At 38.0% G+C, this 21,852-nt stretch overlaps 1 protein-coding gene across 2 annotated transcripts in view; it reads left to right on the top strand.

Moving 5' to 3' along the window:
- Nucleotides 1-21,852, top strand: part of slc1a2b (solute carrier family 1 member 2b) — a 62,750-nt gene that overhangs the window by 13,920 nt on the left and 26,978 nt on the right. The gene's annotated exons all lie outside the window — the stretch shown is intronic.

The following is a 21,852-nucleotide window of genomic DNA, read 5'->3' as shown; positions in this document are numbered from 1 at the left end:
TGTTTTGGAATGCACTATGAATGCTGAAAGGTATAAAGGTTTTAGAGAAATATATGCTCTCCTCCAGACGACGTGTAATTCAGGGAAGGCCTTGTGTATTTCAGCAGGACAATGCAAAACCACATACTATTACACGCAGCTATTACAACAGCATGGCTTCATAGTAGAAGAGTCTGGGTGCTGTATTGACCTGCCTGCAGTCCAGATCTTTCACCTATAGAGAACATTTGGCGCATCTTTAAATGAAAAATACGTCAAAGACGACCACAAACTCTTCAGCAGCTGGAAACCTATATCAGGCCTATACCAAAACTCCAGAAACTCATAACCTCAATGCCCAGACGTCTTCAAACTGTTTTGAAAAGAAGAGGAGATGTTGCACCGTGGTAAACAGGCTCCCGTCCCAACTATTTTGAGACCTGTAGCAGGCATAAAATTTGAAATGAGCTAATTTTGTGCCTAAACTTTTTAAGTTTCTGAGTTTAAACATTTGTTATGTCATCTATGTTCAATTGTGAATAAAATATTGGCTCATGTGATTTGAAATTCTTTTAGTTTTCATTGTATTCAAATTTAAAAAATGTCCCAACATTTCCAGAATTCGGGTTGCACTAATGTTTCATAAATGAGGCCCACTATATTTTTGTTAAGTATATGTTTGATAATTTTCCAACTTGTTGGATGTTTTAGAGTAAAATATTGTTTAATTATAAAAGTCTTGTTTAATTGTAATGCTTAGACTGATGTAATGAGGTGGAGCTTGGAGAAGAATACATCAGAATCAGAATTAGCTTTATTGCCAGGTATGTTTGCACATACGAGGAATTTGTTTTAGTGACAGTAGCTCCACAGTGCAACAGAATGACAGCGACAGGACAGGACACAGATAATAAAAAAAAATAATGTACAAATTTATAAAATGGACAATATGCAAAATAGCACAAACACAATATACAAAATAGACAATTCAGAATGTACAGGTATGTTAGGTGCAAATTTGAAATGTAATAAGTATGTGTGTTAAATAAAAAATAAAAATGGAGGGAGTCACGTGACGTGCTCATGAACCTAGTCGCACTCGAGTAGAGCTCCGTACGTTTGGCCTCTTTTTGCTGATTTTTTTTGTTTTGTTTTAAGTTTTATTCATTGGTGGTGCTTTACCTGATGGCATGCAGTCGTAAACAGCAGGAGTTGTCTCCATCACCTTCTCCGATTAAGAATAAATCCAAGCCACCGACCGCGAGCGATTTGGTGGACAAGATGGCGAACACTGTTACACACTTTGAGGACATTCTAAGAACCGAGTTGACTGTGATGCGGAACGAATTCGCTTCTCACATGTCAGTTGTTCAGTCAATAGGCTCTAAACTGGATCTTCTTACAGGTGAGATGAGAGAACAAAAGAAAGTCGTCACAGATCACGATAGGCGCGTTGCCGCGCTCGAGCAACAGGTTGTGGATTTGCAGGATCACAATAGGCGCAGCAATCTGTGTATGGTCGGATTGCCTGAAGGTTTCCGAAAAGGATGACCCTGTGGGCTTTTTGAAAAGATCGCTACCGACGTGGCTCCCGTCTCTGGCGGGCAAAGAGATTGAAGTGCAGCGAGCGCATCTCGTGTACACAAGGCTCTCCTCAGATCGCGCTAAACCACGGGTTTTCATCTTTAAACTGCTGCGGTACACGGATAGGGAGCTCATTCTGCGGGCCGCCAGACTTCATGCCCCGGTGAAAACATCCGATGGAGCAGATTTTTCTCCGGTCACCACAAAAAGAAGTGCATTTGCGCCAATAGGAAAGAGATGAGAGACGCTAGCATCCAGAATTTTCTCCTTTATCCTGCAACGCTGAAGGTCTTTCTCAATCAAGGTGAACCTAAAATGCTACACTCCCCAGAAGAAGCAAGATAGTTTCTCAGATCCCATTCATCCACCAACTCTCAGTGAACTTCAGCTGGACATTTGCTGTCTAATCGGAGAAGAGATGCTCTAAACGGTTAGGTGACTGTATCTTTCACTGTTCACTTTAATGTTCACTTCTTAATTCATAGTTCATTGTGCATACAGTATCGCTTACTGATTATATTTTATTTGTTTTAGTTGTATTCTGTATCCCTCTTTTCTTTCTATCTTTTCTTTATTTTATTTTTTATTTTTTTATATTTTTGTATTTATTTATTTATTTTTTTAAATAGAAATACTACCTAGTCAATATGTTTCTATGGAGCCAATGTTTGTGCTACACTAATGTGCAGGTTTTTGTTGACGCCACGGACCATGTTAAGGGGTGCTGGCAGATCAAGGTTCATGGGAATGTGCCATAGTTCATGGGAATGTGTTTATGTTTTTTTGAATGGTAACGTGGAGGGTGGGGGTTGGTTTATGGTAGACTCAACTGATTGTATTCTCAAACGTTTATTTTGTCTTATTTTGCAGTAATTCTGTTTGACACCTAAGACTGACCTTAATATTCTGAGTTGTAATATTAATGGGCTAAATGGCCCTCACAAACGTACAGGTTTTCTGGATTTTTTGCGAAGAAGAAAGATTGATATAGCGTTAGTTCAAGAATCCCATTTGAAAGAGGAGGATATACACAGGTGTAATATACGTTTTATGAAGTGGTATCTCACTCATCTTCCGATACTAAAACCAAAGGTGTTCCGATACTAAAACCAAAGGCTAATATTGATCCGGAGGACTTTAAATATTAATATTTTAGATAACGACTGTGATACAGATGGTAGAATAACACATATAAAAACAATAGTGGAGAATAGGAATATTGTATGTCTCTCAGTTTATGCCCCTTGTACTCCTGACCCTACTTTTTTTCTGTTTTCAGATTTTGAAATTGTATTGGGTGCAGATACGAATTCTGTAATGTCACATTTCCTAGATAGATCTGGACCAAAGGAATCACTCTCAAGCTTTGTGCTCTGACAAACTTTGGCAATGTGTAACCTCATCCTCGTTGGTGGATAGTTGGCGTTTATTAAATCCTTCTGCTAAGTCTTTCACTTTCTTTTCTGCTACTCATAAATCCTATTCGCGAATTGACTATATTTTCATTTCAACATCTTTATCTTCAGCTGTTCATGATGCCGATATCTGTTCCTTATCTTTGTCGGATCACGATGGAAATTTGTGCAGATTATCTTTGATCCCTCAGCCATCTCGTGCCACTAGATGGCGATTTAACCCTAAATTGTTACAGGATGAAAATTTTTGCAGTGAATTCAGAAATAAATTTGCTGAGTTTATTGAAATTAACCAAAGTTCAGTGGATGATCCTCGAACACTTTGGAATGCAGTTAAAGGGTTTATAAGGAATAACTCAATTTCATATGCCTCTTTCCTTCAGAAAAACCGACAATCACAGCTCCAGAATGTGACTAGAGATAATCAGCGTTGTTTCTCAGACAATACACTCAGTAAAATCATGGCGGTTAGGTCCGAACTCAATTCATTACTGAGATCCAGGGCAGAATTCCTGATTCAAAGATCCAGGCAGAATTATTATTTCAAGGGAGTAGACCAAGCCACCTTTTAGCCCTAAGATTACGCAACAATGAAAAGTTTGCTAATATTTCAGACCAAAAAGACATTAATATCGCCTTTCACTCTTTTTACTCTAACCTCTATACTTCTTCTGCTGATGGTGACCCTGACTCTTTTGCATCTTTTCTGTCCAACCTTGATTTACCTAGGCTGTCAGATTCGGATTCGGAATACCTGGCTGAACCGATCACTCTTCAGGTTTTGCAGTATGTAATGGAGTCCCATGTTGACTGCATCATCCACAGACCTGTTTGCTCTGTAGACAAACTGCAGGGGGTCCAGTAAGGGTCCAGTGATGTCCTTCAGATAAGCCAAAACCAGTTTTTCAAATGACTTCATGACCACAGATGTTACACAGGTCTGTAGTCGTTAAGTCCTGTTATCTTGGGTTTCTTTGGGACGGGGATGATGGTGGAGCGTTTGAAGCATGAGGGGACTTCACACAATTCCAGAGATCTGTTGGAGATCTGTGTGAAGATGGGGGCCAGCTGGTCAGCACAGGATTTCAGACAGGCTGGTGTCACACCGTCTGGGCCTGGTGCCTTCCTTCTCTTGTTCTTTTTGAATACCTGGCGCACGTCATCTTCTCTTATCTGCATCTTCTCTTATCTTATGTAACATGCTGTCTGTATTTTGGCAGTTCACGGGAGAAATTTGCTTTATTAAAGTCCCCTAGAATGATTAAAACAGAGTCCGGGTTTTGTTATTCTTTGTCTGTGATCTGATCAGCGAGTCACAATCTCGGTCTGTTTCCTGTGTCTGTGTTCAAGGACTTTTAGTTTGTGGTTTTGTGTAGTGATATTACGTTCAACACCGAAGCTTGTATCAAAAAAACAACACATTTCAGATTGAAGCACTGTATCGGAGCTTGATTTGGTTTGAGAAAAGCACGTGATCTATGACGTCCGCAGCTTCATTCGCCTGAAAAACACGTGACTGTTTCAGTATCTGGTTCAAACGAAGCGAACCTCTGTGCTGTGTCCTTTACATTATATTACAAATATAATGTGTTAGCATTACTTTTTTTTTTAATCGTAATTTATTTATTAAGCTCAAATTAACTTTACCCATTAAATATCTAAGGACTGAGGCAGAGTTAAAATGGACAGATCAGATCACAGATTTAATTTATTAATTTATGTTTCATTTATTTTACTTATTTTAGTGGCAGTACACCAACACAAATGACCATTTTATATATATATATATATATATATATATATATACAATAAAATAAAGAATCATTTGTTGAACCAGATGTGAAACCAGCATCTGTAATGGAACACAGCCCTTTGGTAGGTGGGTCATTCTACAGAAACATCCACTTTTTGTATGGCAAGATGTTTTAAATTTTTTAAAATTTCTTTAAACTTAGACCACATTATTAGATTACCTTTTGACTTTATGAATGCATATAAATTACTTAATTATTATTTTTTTAGCTTTTTGTGCAATTATTTCAAGACTATATGTATAATTGTTTGTCACTGGTGTTACCTTCTTTAGCGATATTAACAGTTTTTATGAAACATTATTTCTCATATTTTTTTTCAGCACATGTATTCAGAGTTACAGAAAAATAATGAAAATGAAAAAATAAGGAGATTATGTTTTATTTATTTACTGTGACAGACAAAAACAGTACAGTAACACAGCGACACAGCACAGTAACACCAGTGACACAATGAATCACCAGTGACGTACATAAGACCTGATATACTAATCCTCACTGGTGTTACCCATAAGGAAGGTAACACCAGTGACAGTAACACCAGTGACAATTTTCATGAAAAATGCATTTTACAAAATGTCTGCTGCAAGGTACATGTTGTCAAGTCATGGTATACTGACTAAATTAATTAGTTTAAACCATTTGTATTATAGTTTTTTTTTACAATTCCCTAACAATAAATTGGTCATACCAGTGACATCAACTGAGATAAATTAGAAAATTGCTGATAACTGAAAATAAACAATAGACTAAACATGGACCTTTTTTCATAGATGTTTAGAAAATAGGAAGGAGGAAGCCAAGTGATGTCATCACTGTGATTTTTTTATTCCAAAATAAAAGACTTTTGTCAAACGGTAACACCAGTGACACAACTCCAGGGGACCACTGTTTTCATTGTATATTTCATAATATTTATTTGGCATTTAGTTTTTTTATGCCATATACATCATATATTTTATACTTATGAATAGACTTTTGTATTTTAAATGGTAGAAATCCTGTTTTTGACCTCAAAATAAAGCACTTTCCCGCTGTACATGGCTGTGGGGACAAGCAGTTTTGTGGTACTTGGAATTCTATATAATTAATAAAAAAATAATAATGCCACATTGATGGCTCAGGAAGGTGTAATTGTCCAAATAACATATTGTTTCATTTTCAAATATAAAACAATTGTAACCCTGATGTGTATTTCAATTGTAATATTTTTGTAAAGTCTAGGGACAGAAAAGTGGACGTTTCTGTAGAATGACCCAGGTGTTATTAATTTTTATGACTACTAGATGGCCACAGCATGAACCGTTTTGAAAACGTTTCGAGTAATGAACCTTTTTTCCAATACAATTGTGTTTAAAGCTTCGCTGGTTCAGAACGCTTCACTTCGCCGTCACTAGTTTTGTGTCCCTATTGTTGCCTTGTTCCCCTCCTGTTTCCCTACTGCTCTGCTCCCATGTTAGTTGTCATAGGCACTCATTGAACCACACCCGTTTCCATGTTAGTTGTCCTGGTTACTGATTAGTTCATTGCTTCAGCTCTCTGTATAAATAGTCCTTGTGTTTCCCTTGTGCTTTGTGAGTTGTTGAATGTCTGTGGTGGTTGCTCTCTGCCCTCGTCTGAGTTCCTTGCCGTACCCATGTTGGATTACTTGCTGCTTCCTGGATTTATTAAACTCCTGCACATAGATTCTCATCTCAGTTTGTCTCATCTCGTCTCTGTAACATTGCAACAATATGGACACAAAACTACAAACTAAAAGTCCTTTAACACAGACACATAGGTATTCTTCTCCCAGCTCCACCTCGTTTTAGTCTAAGCATAACAAATACAAATAAATGGACTTTCAGCTGATATCTGTGTATTGTAGTGCTACAACCAACCCACCAGCATCTACAACTACAGGGGCCATAACAGCATTCCCTGCTTGACATCAGAAATAATGTTGAGACACAATCATGAAAATAATAATGCATTGAAATGCTTTGGTGGTTTTAGTGCTTTTTGATAAAGATATTTACTTTTATGAAAAAGTGTTCTAAGAAATGCATGTAAGCAACCGCAATATTTAATCAGAACCTCAGAACAAATCATTTGCGTTTTAGGTTGATTTGATAATATGGCCAAATTGGTACAGCTTATCAACTAAAGGTTACGTTTGTGCCTCTGGCCCCAAGAAAATGGGACAGGTTCCAGCAGCTCTGGTTTGGAAAATTGATGGATGCTAAAGTACATTTATGGTGCTATTCATATAGAATTACCTGCTGTTGAAATGTTATTGAAATACTAGCTTGGCAGTAGTGTTGCTTTCGTCAACGGAAATTGTGACTAAATATCGTCGTCAACGAACCTTTATCACGTGACGAAAACGAGACGAGACCCAACGTAAATGCTGGTCATGTGACGATGACGATAATTAAATAAATAATGCAATATTGTTGACGAATAAAAATTAGACTAAATGTGTTTTGCAAAATAAAAACTATGCTAGAAAACATGGTAAGTAAAAGAACACTCAAGAAAATCTCATGAGCACTCAACAATAAACGTGGAGAACACAACTATAATACATTATCCATTCACCACACTCACTTATTTTATTTTTATTTTCTCATTTCTAATTTGCACATACTTGACCTGTACATACTAGTTGTCTATATTATATATTGTGTTTTTGCTGCTTTGTACATTGCCTATTTGGTTAATTGTTGGTATTCTTTCGTTACCTGTGTCCTGTCCTGTCCTGTCCTTCTGTTGCACTGTGGAGCTTCTGTCACTACAACAAATTCCTTGTATGTGTAAACATACTTGGCCAATAAAGCTCATTCTCATTCTCATTCTCATTCTCATTCTCATTCATTCTCATTCTAAAATGTCTCTTCATTTTCGTTGACTAAAACGAGACGAAACGAAATGTTATAACGTTATTTCGTCTCGTTTAGTCGCGTTATTATTATTATTATTATTATTTTGCAGTATTTCTGTTTCCTGCGTCACTTCTGGAGCTGCATCAGGTTGCACTGCGCAGACGCAGGCGTATGGGATGATATTAGACTCAAAATGATTAATAGATGCACGCACAGTTCTCCATGTACTGCATACATTTTATGCATGTATCTTACTAACCACAAACAAATGTCTTTCAATTTGAGTTGGTGGAATTCAGGATTAAATGTTTATGCAGTGATTTTAACAAATACACACATGTTTGTGTATAAAAATGTTGTGATCTACATTAATATATCATAAATTGCTCATGCAAAAAGGAATCCGTGCATTTGTGGATCAGGTGACACGCGTGCATTTATTGACATCTTGTTTGCATTCATTTTGTTCGGTTCATTTGGATTTTGAGACTTCATTTTCGCAGTTTGCAGCATTTCACGACGCCCGCACACACAACTACCACTGAACAAAGCCCAGTGCCATTCATTAACGTTTACACCATTTGAAAAATTCGCAAATGTGCATCACTACACTGAAACAAATGCTTTTCAGCCAGTGTCTGCAGAGTTAAGAATTACATCAATGTGCAGCATTTTGTACAAATAGAGACTTATTTTTTTATACAAATATTATAGTTTGTATTAAACTATCATAATTTGTGCATGCAGCGATTAAAATGTGCATTTGTGGATCAGGTGACGCACGTGCATTAATTCACATCTCTTCTGAGTCGATTCTATTTGATTCATTTAATTTTGAGACTTTCGTTCCGCCCGTTTAGCCTTGCCCAATCCACACACACACAGCTCGCGATCCACACGCAGCGGAGCCTAAGAACAACATTTTTATACTCAAACATTTCTGTATTTGTTAAATTCGCTGCACAATCATTTAATCCTGAATTCCACAGACTCAAATGGAAAGACATTTGTTCGTGGTTAGTAAGATACATGCATAAAATTTATGCAGTACATGGATAATTGTGCATGCATCTATTAATCATTTTGAGTCTAATATCATCCCATACAGGCGACATCACTTCCACAAGCCCCAAGCGCGGCATTATTTAGAAGACGACAACAAATATGTTAACATGTTTAGTTGGTAAAATAAATGTTGTAAATTCAAATCAGAGCATCTTCCTTGTCTGGCATGGATGTATTCTTAAGTCTATAAGGTAACAATAATATAATAAGATAACCTTGTTTGAAATGGGTTTGGCTAAAAGAAAATGTTGGTTTCGTCTATACTACTAGCACAGTGGTGGGCCGTCAGGGGAAGCAGGGCCTTCTCTGCTGGCCCTATAAAAAACACAATTTTGTGAAAAATATTTTTATTGATTATTTAGGTATCATTTTCATTTGTGTAATGTCCACTAAATTGCCTATTATTAGTTTAGTTGAGGTTGAACTGGAATATCATACATAAAAAAAGTCAGAGGCCAGCTCTACAGATAGTGCTACCCTTTTGTTGAAAGACGTCACATCTGATTTGTTACAAGCATTAGTGACAGAATCATGGTCCAGCTTCGTGCCCAGTGCTACCCCCAGTCTTAGACCGCTCCTTTAATCAGGGATTTCTAAGGTACGAACATGAAAGTAAACGAAAAGAAAATGACAGCTGCAGTCATCGGCGCCTACACCAGATCTGGTTGCCGATCTACTAAAATCGTCTTTTTCAAGGCGCTCTTTTGCAGACAAAAGAGAATAACTGAGAAAGGAAGACCTACACCCAAAGTGAATTCGCTAAAAAAGACCAACAAAGGTTTTCTGCGCCATTTCAACGATTGCAACTATGAGTGCTATCAGTGGCTAACAGCTAGCACTGAGCACAAGTTATTTTGTTGGCGTGTTTACTTTTAAATCCGAGTAAAGGGACATATGACAGACCCATGGACTTTATTTACAAGTGATTGGTGAGTGCTTTATTATTTGATGAGTATTGTATCATATACATTGTTATGGAGGTGTAGGTGGTGTGTTGATAATACTGTGGTGTGGTGGGTGGATGTCCAGAGTTTGTACAGTTTTTCTTGGCGGATTACTTTTACTGACCATGTAGGGAAATTTACTCTGCATTTAACCCACCCCAATCTAGCCTACTATTAAAATAGTTGATCAGCCGTCATTGTTTGTTGAGAGACTGTGTGCAGCATAATATGTGCATTATATGCATATAGCTGCGTTAGCTGTAACAGAGATGTGTAAGATGTTTACAGTTGAAGTTCAAGTTACATAAATACAGACATACAACAATGAAGTAAAAAACACTATAAACCTATACACAACTGAAGGCCCTGACTGAAACCCCACGGTATGCCACTGCTACTAGGTACTTATACTATATTGACTGGGTTAAATAGAATTACTAAAAAAAGACTAAAATGCAATTTTCATTGACTAAATGTTAGACGAAAATAGTCATGGATGATTCTGACTAAAATAAGACTAAATGCTCAGACCTTTAGTTGACTGAAACTTGACTAGACTAAAAAGAGTATGAACGTGACTAAAACTAATAAAAACTAAAATGACAGCTTCACACAAAGACTAGACTAAAACTAAAATTAAAACAGGCCGCCAAAAACAACACTACTTGGCAAGTCGTTTTTGGGGATTTCAGTGTTGCCCCATTCGCTTTACAGGAAGTGTACTTGCATGACTGGAAATAGCTGTTCGAGTGAGTTTCCAAAATGGCTGCCAAGCGAACTGGCTCTGCTTAAAAGGAGAGTGTTTTTAATTAGGCTGTGGAGGGCAAAGGCTGTGAGAAATTAGCTAAAGTTTGGTGAAGGACCATCTATCTTATGTTCTATTATTTCATTCGCAATCTCTTTGCTGAATTCTGGTGGTCATGATGCTATGTGTTACGTGTGAGGGCAAGTGTGTGTTTCAAGCAGAAGTGGAGGTTTGTCAATATTCACTGTTTCTGCCGTCTGTGCGCTTTGTCTTCTCTGTGTGGAAGTGTGGGGGATGGTGCTTGATTTAATGAGCTCCTCTGAGGTTCAGGCTGAGATGATCAAATGCTGCTCTTCACTACAGTCAGATAACAGATGCACAGCGCTTCATGCTAGCTGAGCTCAGCGTTAACTCACTGGCTACCTCTACATGCACACCGATAATGACAGTATTGCTAAGAATCATGGACTGCATCCAGTTATGATGTGTATGTGACATGCAGTTGTTTTCGTGCAGTTCTCATTTAATACTATGATTGATTAAGTGATAAAACTATAATGGGGAAGAAGCAGGTCAGCTTGGCCCAGTTATCCCAAAGGCAGGTGTTGGGAAAGGCTCTGTGTGGTATGGGATGATACTCTGTGGTGTGATACAACAATGATACATATCCTACAGCAATTCAGTCTCCAAAGTCACTATGCACCATGAGTTTTAATCCCCTAACCCTAGCATTCCTTTCAGAAGCATTTTTTTCGTAGTGGAAGCTTTGATATATTTAGGGTTGGGAGGGTTACTTTTAAAATGTACAGTTACAAATGACTTCATTAAAAAAGTATTCAGTAACATAATCCAAGTCTAGTTTACATGGCTTTCCTGTATCTTAAATAGTAGAGCATGGCGCTAGCAACGCCAAGGTCATGGGTTCGATTCCCAGGGAAAGCAAGAGCTGATAAAATGTAAAAACTGTAACTTGAATGCAATGTAAGTCGCTTTCGTCTGCTAAATGCATAAATGTAAATGTAATCTGATTATTTTGGATTACTTCGTTACATATGTAAATCAAGTCAAAAAAGCAATATCTAAGTACTTTTATTTAATTATGATTTTAAAATTAAAACTAATAAAAAATATAGTAAAAACTATTTGAAACTTTTAAAAATCGTGTCTTTCTAGATATTACAGCTATAACAGTTATAACAGTTATATTACATGTAACCATCTAGATATTACAGCCCCTATATATATATTTTTATATATCATTTTTTTATTTATTTATTTATTTTAACATGTACACGTAAAAAATAGTTCATACACAACTTTAAAAATGTACACCATATACATATTAGTCTATTTTAAAATAAGCCTACATGTCGAAATGTATGTGAAATGTAATGACCTTTCTTTATTGCATTGACTGTTCCGGGGTGTGGGGGCTCTCGTGTTAATTTCTACATTTTCCAGCACATTTTCTGCTAGAAAACTTACACACAACTGCAGTCGTGCACACCATGGAATTTTAAACCAGTAACAAACACAAAATTTTAGCTAACATGATGATTTCCATGCTAGTCACACCTGCAAATGTTGATTGAGTAGCCTTTGTTAAAGCAAGAGTCTTCATGCATAGCTTACGCTGTACAGCTATGTTATTTCCTTTATCCTTTTTGAAGACAAAATAACTGAAATTTCCAGACATGAAAACGTTTTTCCCAGCAGGAAGCATCGTAATTAATTAACTCTAGTGGCTTCTCATCCCTCTTTTGAGGAGAATAATTGTAGACGGGTGTTATTTCCACACGTGAGTCAGCATGTGTCAACAGAACCAGGAACTGCTGTGTGATGAATCAGCACTAAATAAATAGCGTTATGATGTCAAAAAACTCATTTATTTAATTTTATATGAAACAAATGTAATCCTGATAGTATTCCCACTTTTTACAAAATGTAACTTTAATCTGAATACTTTGTTTTTTGATGTAACGGATTACTAGATTTTTGTATCCTGATTACGTAACGCCGTTACATGTATTCCCTTACTCCCCAAGCCTGGATATATTGCTGATTTTGAAAAATAATCGAAGCTCAAATCTAGGTCTGTCACAATAATCAATATATCGACTTATCGCACAATATATGTACATGACCGCAAACCTTTTGGTGATGCAATATATTAACCATTATATTCACTGTTACCATGTTTTTTTGCATTCCACTTGGACCTGTGTCTTTCGTAGCTTCTCATACATAATGTGGTGTAGTCATGAGGTGCTAGTTCAAATTTAAAAATTCCCACTAAAAAAAGTTTAATCTGCAGATATGGCCTTGTTTAGGATTTTGTGCATACAGATATCTGACTGCTAAGCAGTGATTGTGTTTTTCAGCAATAGTGTGCACCCTTAATTTACAGAGAAAAGAAGGTCAGGGAAAAATCTTTAAATTCTTTACTCATATTTATGGGAAGTATATTTCAAAATTATATAAAAAAATTGTCTCAAAATATTAATAAATATTGCATTATAAAAAGCAAAATGTTTACAAAGATTACAAACACCATAGATATATATACATGTACATTAGTGATGCGCGGGTCGGGTATTTTTCCAACCCGCGGGTCCCGCTTTTATGAAATTATTTGGCCCGCCCCAGCCCGCCCCGCACCACTGTATATATTTTTACAACCCGCCCCGCCCAGCACCCGCGACCATTAAATAGACATACTAGGCACTGTATGAAAACAGCCTTTATTTCAGCCTGAAAGTGCTTGGAAACATCGCCCTGTAAACTGGCAACAACATATGATTATGAATATGAACGATAAATCAGGTCATATTAATAACAATAATGATACACATTTTAAACATTTACAAAGCAGCGTTTGTAATCTAGGCTAAACAATTTTTTATTTTAGATTTGTATAGGTTTACAGTTTACAGCCTACGCTAAATAACCACTGACATTTTTTTTTTTTTTTTTTTTTTTATTTATCACACGGAAATGTTCATTTAGCGTTTTTACGTTCGCTGTGCAAAAAAAGAATGGCATCCACTGTACCGGGGTTTAATCTATTTCGCCTGGACTCCAGCACCCGGCCAGCAGAGCTGAATGTGCGCTCGCTTGATGCGCTTGTGGCTGGGATACAGAGAATCATTTTTGACACCTTGGCAAGCACAGGAAAGGCGATTGACTGCGACTGCCAGAAGCTTAGAATGTCCTCTCCGTCCCAGAAGAACTGGCCCTCAATGTAGCGCTGAACCTCGTCTCTCTCGGCAACGTCTTCACTATCATCCTCCCACTCACTAAACTCATCTCTTTTTCTTTTGACTCGCTCAGCTTCGTCAACTAAAAATAAAATATAACAATATTTAACCTTTTACACATACATTAGACCACAGTAGCTAAAACGTAAGCTATTATTAGCTATTTTATTAGCTGGTGCCACTCACCTGGAGGCATGGGCTCTGGCTCCCTCACACTTGCTGGAGGTGTAAGCGGCTTGAAACATCTTCAGGGACTTAAAACGGGGACAAAGAAACGTTCCAAGCTTGTGGGTGACGCTGATGGACATTTTCTCATTTAGCAGCTGCGTTGCCTGTGCCCGAATATAAACCATGTACTCCGGATCACCGTATTGGGGCTCGCAGTGTTTCTTCAGTTTAAAAAACCAAAGCACGACCAGCTGAATAGTTGGATAAGTATCACCCTCCATCTCTTCACTCGCAGTTTTAAAAGGCAACAAAAACTCAGTAACTGTGTTCAACACATCCAGCTGAATGCCATCCATTCTGTGGAGCTGATCTTTCTCCTGCAAGGCCTGTTGGATTTCACGGTACTGTTTACTGACTGACTGCATCATCGCGACTTTACTATTCCACCGGGTTTCGCATTCCTGCGTCACGGTGTGTGGTAGTTGTACTACAGTGCCGGATTTTTTCAGGTATGTCAGGCTTTTGCATTTTGCGATGATATCACTCACGTCGCACATGTATGGTGGCGTGTTCTCTTTTACATCAAATGTGTGTTTGAGAACGATGTTAATGACATGGGCAGTGCACGGCATCCACTTGTAGCTGCGAAGGGCAGCTTTTATGTTTGCGCCCTGGTCACTTACAAACATTACTTTTGATATGCGAGCAGGTTCAATACCAAAGTCATGCAGCTCCTTAATAATTTGCTCGTGGATGTTGTGTGCTGTCTTTTTGAGAGTTGAGTCAAATTCAGCTGTGCTTATGACACGGCTCTCCAATTTCCAGTCGTCATTAATGAAGTGACCAGTAAAAGCAGTGTATGCTCGTTTGTTGAACTCATCAGTCCACATGTCAGTGGTAATAGCTATGCCACAATCCAGAGCTTGATTTATCTTCTTTGAGAGGATTTCTTTTTTTTCTTTTGCGGTTGATTTGGCTCTGTCGCAAACAGTTTGCCTGTGAGGGAGTACACTGCTGGCATCCACACGTCCGTAACGTGAACCAATGTTAATTAGACACTGGGCTACGGTCTGGAATCCATCTCCAGATACTATGTCGAAGGGCCGCAGATCTCGACAGCGCAATTCAACACAAGCGTCTGTGACCTCGGACTTGACATGTGCTGGTACTTTACTTTTGAGGAAAGCGGTTATATTTTGAGACGTGCCACTGTCGTCCTTTTTCTTAGACCCCCCACAAATATGTCTTGACATGGTGGAAGTGCCTGTTTTGTGGCTCTCGTGTTTGTATATTTTTTCACACGAATTGCACTTCACGTAGCCGATACTGCTGTTGTCTCCTGCTGCAACTATTTCTGAGAACCGGTCCCAAACATTAGATTTAGCAGCCTGACCTTTTTTTCTTTTAATTATGTAAATTCCCGACCTCAATTTCTCCCGCACCTCGTCTTCCATATTTCTTTGTTTTTGTTGTGACTGGCAGCGGTAGCTGCTTGGCGCTTTCGTGACTTGTCACGTGACGTAACCTTATCAAAGAACTTAATAAAACATGAAAATAGATATTCCCAAATATTTAATATAGGCTATAGGGAATTGCACGCAACATACATGGATTTTTTTTTTTTTTTTTAATGACCCGCCCCAACCCGCCCCGTAAATAAAGTGGCAATTTCTTTACCCGCCCCAACCCGACCCGCGGGTTACCCGCGGGGTCCGCGGGTTACGAGACGACCCGCGCATCACTAATGTACATATCTAAACACAGTTATTAGTTTCCTTCTCTCCACAACAAATCCTCAAAAGTCTATAAAAACGTCAATCCAAAAACAAATAAATTTAAGGTGAAACTGATGCCTGCCTCTCTCATTCTGCACGAATCCAAATGTTTCCATATTCGCGACGTATCTGGATGCTAAAATATTATTATGTAATAGCCTAGGTCACTCGCACCCTTCACATTGGCTATATCAGCACATGAGGCGGTGGTCACGCTGAACCTACAACGGAGCAGTGTAACCTTTTATTTTTCTTTAACTCTATTTTGTTTTGATAATGAACAGGTTGCAATGTCGCAAAATAGCTATGTTGTGTCTGTGTGCACATGAGGCGCTGGTGTGCATGATACAGCCATACCAACACTGGTTGGTTATACAGCTTTTGCAAAACAAATAAAACTGTAAAATAAAAGCATTTGCAAAATAAAGAAAACTACTTTCTGCTGTCTCGTTTTCCTGTCCGTGAACTTTGGATCGCGTCACAATGAACCGAAACTCAGCACATTTCTTTCTTTCGTTTAGTTAATCTGTCAATGATTTAAGTGAAATACATTTTGTGTATATGCCAATATAGGCTATTCCTTTTATCTAAGCTTATAGTTTTATTCGGATTTCTCCATTCACTGCAGGTGCGTGTGATCTGAATCCAAACTCTTCCTCTAATGCACTGCCATTGTGACTTAGCTTACCTATGACGAGCTCACAGCTGAATGCTGGCATTTCACTCATTAGATGCATCAGCATCACATTTGCATAGGCTGCACTACGTGAATTCATGATTGGTTGACAGCAAATTTCAAATATTAAATAGAATGATAAAATAACATTATTAACAGATTAATGGCCATTTAAAATTCCAGTTATGATGGACATAACATGATATAACATTTGATTTTGTTTCTGTTTATGGTTCTGTCAAAATTTCATTAATTTGCAGTTTTCGTTTGCATTCCTTGAACCGGTTCAGAGCCCTGTTTGAAACATATATATGTGTGCACTAGACTTTCATTAAAGGAATATTTACTGTACAGATGTTTCTAAATGCACACAAATGAGGGAATTGTCTTTGCTAGCACTCCACAGTATGGCACACTCTCATTAACATTACTACGGTGAGAGAGCTCAATGCGCTGCAAATAGAAAAAAACAACTTCCTCAATTTTACAACGCACACGCCGCAAATGCTCACAACACAAACAAACAAAGAAATGCACTGTATATAACATTTATTTGCTTGTATTGTGAGCATTTGCAGTGTGTGTGTTGACAAATTGACGAAAGTTGTTTTCTTCATTTGCAGGCTTTTTTTCTATTTGCAGTGTGTTTCTTTATTTGGTTTCTTTATTTGCTCACTGTTGACACAACAGTGAGCATTTGCACCACCTGCTGTCTAACTGATGAAGATGTTTTCTTGATTTGCTGGTGCTTTTTCTATTTGCATGTGTTTTCTGAAGTTGCAGCGCGTTGAGCTCTCTCGGCCACCGTACATTACATTGAAAATATCTTGGAAAATGAAAAGCTTTGTGGAATGTGACAAAACCCACAAACAAATGTACAAGAATTACAAGAGAAGAAAATTAAGACATACATAAAGCATTCAAAGAATCAAAGAAAATAAGTGAGAAAGAGAAAGACAAAGCCTGTGAGAAAGCGAGGGAGGACTGGAATGGCCCTTGGCCCCTGTGGTGCCTCTCTGTGCGCTCACTATAGATGAATGGGAGCCTGGTGACCCTTCAACCAGAATGATCTGTGAACACATCATTACAGCTCGCATCGGAAACCTGTGCACAGCCCAGAATTCCCTAATCACTTGCTCATTACAACCAGAATGAGCTTCCCTGCACAATGAGAGTGCGCCCACGCACACTGATCGAGCACACATATGCTCATGGGTTTACATTTTACCTCACAGCTCCCACAAAACCTGCAATATGATGCAGATGGCTGCTTCTGAATAGCAGTACAGAAATTACAATAAATTGGTTATTTATTTATTGTATGTGGAGAACAGTATACATTGGTTGGTGACTTGGAGCATTTCTCAGAAGTTAAGGAACCAGGGGTTCTCAACTCTGCTCTGCACATTTGGTGTGTCGTCCTTATTTAACGCTCCTGATTCAGATCATCAGCTCATTAGGAATTGGAAGGAGCTAGATGGATGTTCTGAGTGATGCTCCACAGTCTGACCTGTGTTGCAGCCAGGAATTAAACTGCTGGTTTCATCTGGCCAGAGGAGAACTGGTCCCCCGATTGGGCCTGGTTTCTCCCAAGGTTTTTTTCCATTTCTGTCACCAATGGAGTTTTGGTTCTTCTGGCTTGCTTAGTTGGGGACCCTTCATTTCTGTCAGTATTGTCTGCTTGATTGCACAGATGCTATTGGAAGAGAACTGAACTGAGCTGGATGATGACATCACTCAGTCAGTGATGAACTAAACCAAACGAACTGAAAAGAGTACGTCACACCTCTGTTCATCAGTTTACACTGGCTACCAATAGCCACTCGCATAAAATTCAAGGCATTAATGTTTCCCTACAAAACCACCACTGGCTCTGCATCTCTTTATCAAAATTCACTACTTCAGACGTATGTGCCTCTAGAAGCTTGTGTTCTGCAAGTGAACGACACTTTTTAGTTACAGTAATATAAAAAAACAAAACAAAACATGACTCTCTAAGGCTAGCTCTATCTATTCTGTTTCTTCTTCTCGGTTTTAATCTTTTCAACTTATTAAAAAAAACAACTTGCTACGTGTAAGGTGTTGGACTAACCGTGACTTCTCACACCCTATATTGTTGCTCTTTTGTTGGTTTTGATTGTTTCTATTGTCCTCATTTTTAAGTCGCTTTTGAAAAATGCATCTACTAAATGATTAAATGTAAATATCAATGTAAATGAACTGCCATACAGCAGAATTACATTTTGTTTGCATTTTTGACACACTATTTTCCTGTTTACAGTTTTGTTTCAACTGCTTACACACATTTTTAAAACTCTCATTTTTTCAAAACTTTACACACAAATCCAAGAATTGCACACACACAATACAAAATGCCTCACATCTCTTGCAAAATGAAGCACTGCATTCAACATATCACAAACACATCTCAAAAACAAACATTTGCAAACACCTTTGCCGTAATATTAATTCCTGTTAGATTTGTGTGTGTTTCATAGAGAATTGTGTGTTGTGTTTTGCAACAAGTGTTTTATGAAATTGAAAACTGAGTCAAAGGCTGAGAATTTGCGCATGGTTTTGCAGATTTGGTGTGTGGTCCTGGTGTTTCAGTGTTAGCTTTCAGAAATTGTGTGACAAGTAAAGATTTTGTGTGTAAGCAGTTGAAAAAAACTGTAATACTGTAAAGCTGCTTTGCCACAGTCTGTGTAAAGTGCTAAATAAATAAAGGTGACTTGGCTTGTAACATATTCATGAACTGAACCGAGTGTGTCAGATAAGAAAGACAAGAGAAAATGTGCAGAGCAGTAATATACTATTTTTTTTTTTTTTTTTTTTTGCATGTAGTAATAATTCAAATTGAAATACTTAAAATTACTTATGTATTCTGAAGTGTTATCAGTTCTGCTGTATTAGTATATGCAACTTTAAGATGGCGAGTAGGCTAAGACAAAAAGTAAGGGATAATGTGAAGGGATTTTATTCTGCAATAACAACAGGCTGGATGTACATTATCCTATTTATTACACGGCTGACTGCTACATAAGTAAACTAAGTTGAAATATGAACACAGACCAGTCGGAATTGAGAGAGAGCTATGTAATTATCAGGAATATTCTTGTGATTGGTACATGCTCAGTCATGCTTACTTTCCCCCCTATGTTTCCTACTTTATTAGTCAAAATGCTTTGAATTGAATTGCATTGTTAGTGTGACTCAGTCCTTAAAATGTAAATGCTTTATTGTCTTTGCTATTAGTTTTGACCTGATGGGAATGTACGTGTGTGTCCTTGTGTGTGTCCTCCAGCAATGATCTGACCTCTATCTAGACATTCACTGTTGCCCTGAGTCTTGACCCCGAACTGTGTGTGTGTGTGTGTGTGTGTGTGTGTGTGTGTGTGTGTGTGAGCGTGCTATGAGCTTATGTCACCGCAGTCATGACTTTAACCCATACTGGCCGGTTAGGACACTATGATAATGATGTTTGTGCTATTTTCTGCTAATTTACCCACAATGTATTATGAAAAGAAAATCTGGATTGTGATTAATTTTGTATGATCAATTTAGCTGCAATATTTATGATATTTCAGATTTCTATGTAAAATTTCCAGAAAGGAAGGTAACATTCTGTGGATAATTTTTAAAATAATTACCTATTAAAAAAATTAAAAGATTGACTAAATGGTCAGCTATGGTCAATGATTTGAGCTTTAAGCTCTCAGCCTTCTCAGACATCTTGATAATTGCACATAAGTAATTACTTCTTAAAATATCTTGAATGTGCCAGTAACTTTCTTCATGAAATAGCATGTGAAAGAGTGATTCACAGTAAGATCACACTTTTTTCATGCAGATTCTGGAACAGAACCTACAATAATAACATGTGAAATTTCCTGTAATGTAGCAATCTGAGCATGATATACTAGATCAGCTTACTGCATAGACATCTGCGTAGGAGAAGTCTAATACACTTATGTATGTTGTACAAATCACTAGATTACTGATGTAAAGGGAATTTTATCTATATTTCATTCCAGTTTTATCCATTTATTAAGCTGTTGAGGAGAGCTGTGTGTGTGTGTGTTTGGTTCAAGAAGGACCAAAAGGTTATAATAGCTGTCAGAGAGAGAGACACAGGGAGAAAGAGAGTCAGAGAGAGAATCTTCTCACTCTGGAAGGTAGCATAAAATTGGGATAATCGCCATCAATTGTGCCTCACAGTGGGCTGCCATTCCTGAAAGAGTGATTCATCCCAATAGAGAGCGGATTGAGTGAGAGGAGAATGGCTCTTTGCCCCCCTGCGGGTCCATCCGCTGCTCTCCCACGGTGGGCATATGCATGACATCAGTGAGCTGAATGGGGCTGGCATCCTCTCCATGCCAGTTTAAAGCCAAGTCTTTGCCCGGGGGAGTGAGAGGGGGGCACTGCCACTTTTTTGGGGAAGAACAAAAGCCCTCAGATGGGTAGCCGGGAAACTTCACATGGTCCTGGCCAAGAGGGAGAGAGAGAAAAGAGTGAATACCCTTCACTGGCCTCGTTTGGCACGGCATTGAGTCACATCAGACACACACACACACACTCTACATTCCACCTGTGTCGGCTTCCAAACGATGCCTGGTGAGGAATTTAAACTCCAAGGAGTCTGTCATCCTTCCAGAATAAGTGAAATCTTAAGAGTGGAAGAAGTGAAATTGTCAAGAAATTATGATCATCTGATGTCTGGCTTGGGAACTTAATGCAGAAGCTGGTGTGTTTTTATTTGATTGCAGCTCATTCCTCCGGGACTGGAGGGACTCGTGTAACCTTGACTTAATGTAAATATTAAATTAAGCAGAACAAAAGAATACAGAGCACTTTGATTTAACCAAAATACCACATAATGCTTGATCAAAATTGTAAGGCCTATTAGTTTGGTTTAGTTTATCCTTTATGTCTCCCTTTGGAGAAATTTGTCTTGAGCAATCAAGAGAGCAGCTCAACATATAACAATTCACTATAGTTACACTTTATCCAAATAAAAATCTGTCAGACAGGGTCAGTATCCTGAAGTTTATCCTGTGCCAGAATAATCTCTGGGATAGAATATGATTCAGTCAGGCAGTTCTAGAGCTGAGTGAAATGATGATAGACATTGATGCTATAGATCATCAACCAACTGAGATTTAGCTTTGTTGAATATATTTAAGTAAACTGATGCAGCAATATGGCTTCTGACAAAGAAATCCAATGTGCAGTCTCTACTGTGATCCAGAATTACATTTCTTAATGAATGTTACTTTCATGTGTATTTTTGGTGATATCTGTGACGTTGTTTGTTTGTAGTTTTATGTACGTGAGGTCGGCCCTAAAGGTGCATTCGCTAGAGTTTAGGTCAAGTTCACAGTGACTAAACATGGCAGATCTGAGCCTGGTGTTGTTTTTACCTTTTGTCCAGCGGGTGGATGTTCACCACTGTGTATTGTTAAAATGATATGGTCTCACACTTTGGAGAAGTGTTGTTGTGTAAGTTTGGAGTATTTATTTTTTTGACTTTATTTTTTATCATATCCAATCACATATAGTTATACGTAAG

The sequence above is a fragment of the Barbus barbus genome, assembly GCF_936440315.1.
Source record: "Barbus barbus genome assembly, chromosome: 48".
NCBI lineage: Eukaryota > Metazoa > Chordata > Actinopteri > Cypriniformes > Cyprinidae > Barbus > Barbus barbus.
Note: the sequence above shows the minus strand (reverse complement) of the source record. Positions and strands in the feature narration are given on the sequence as shown.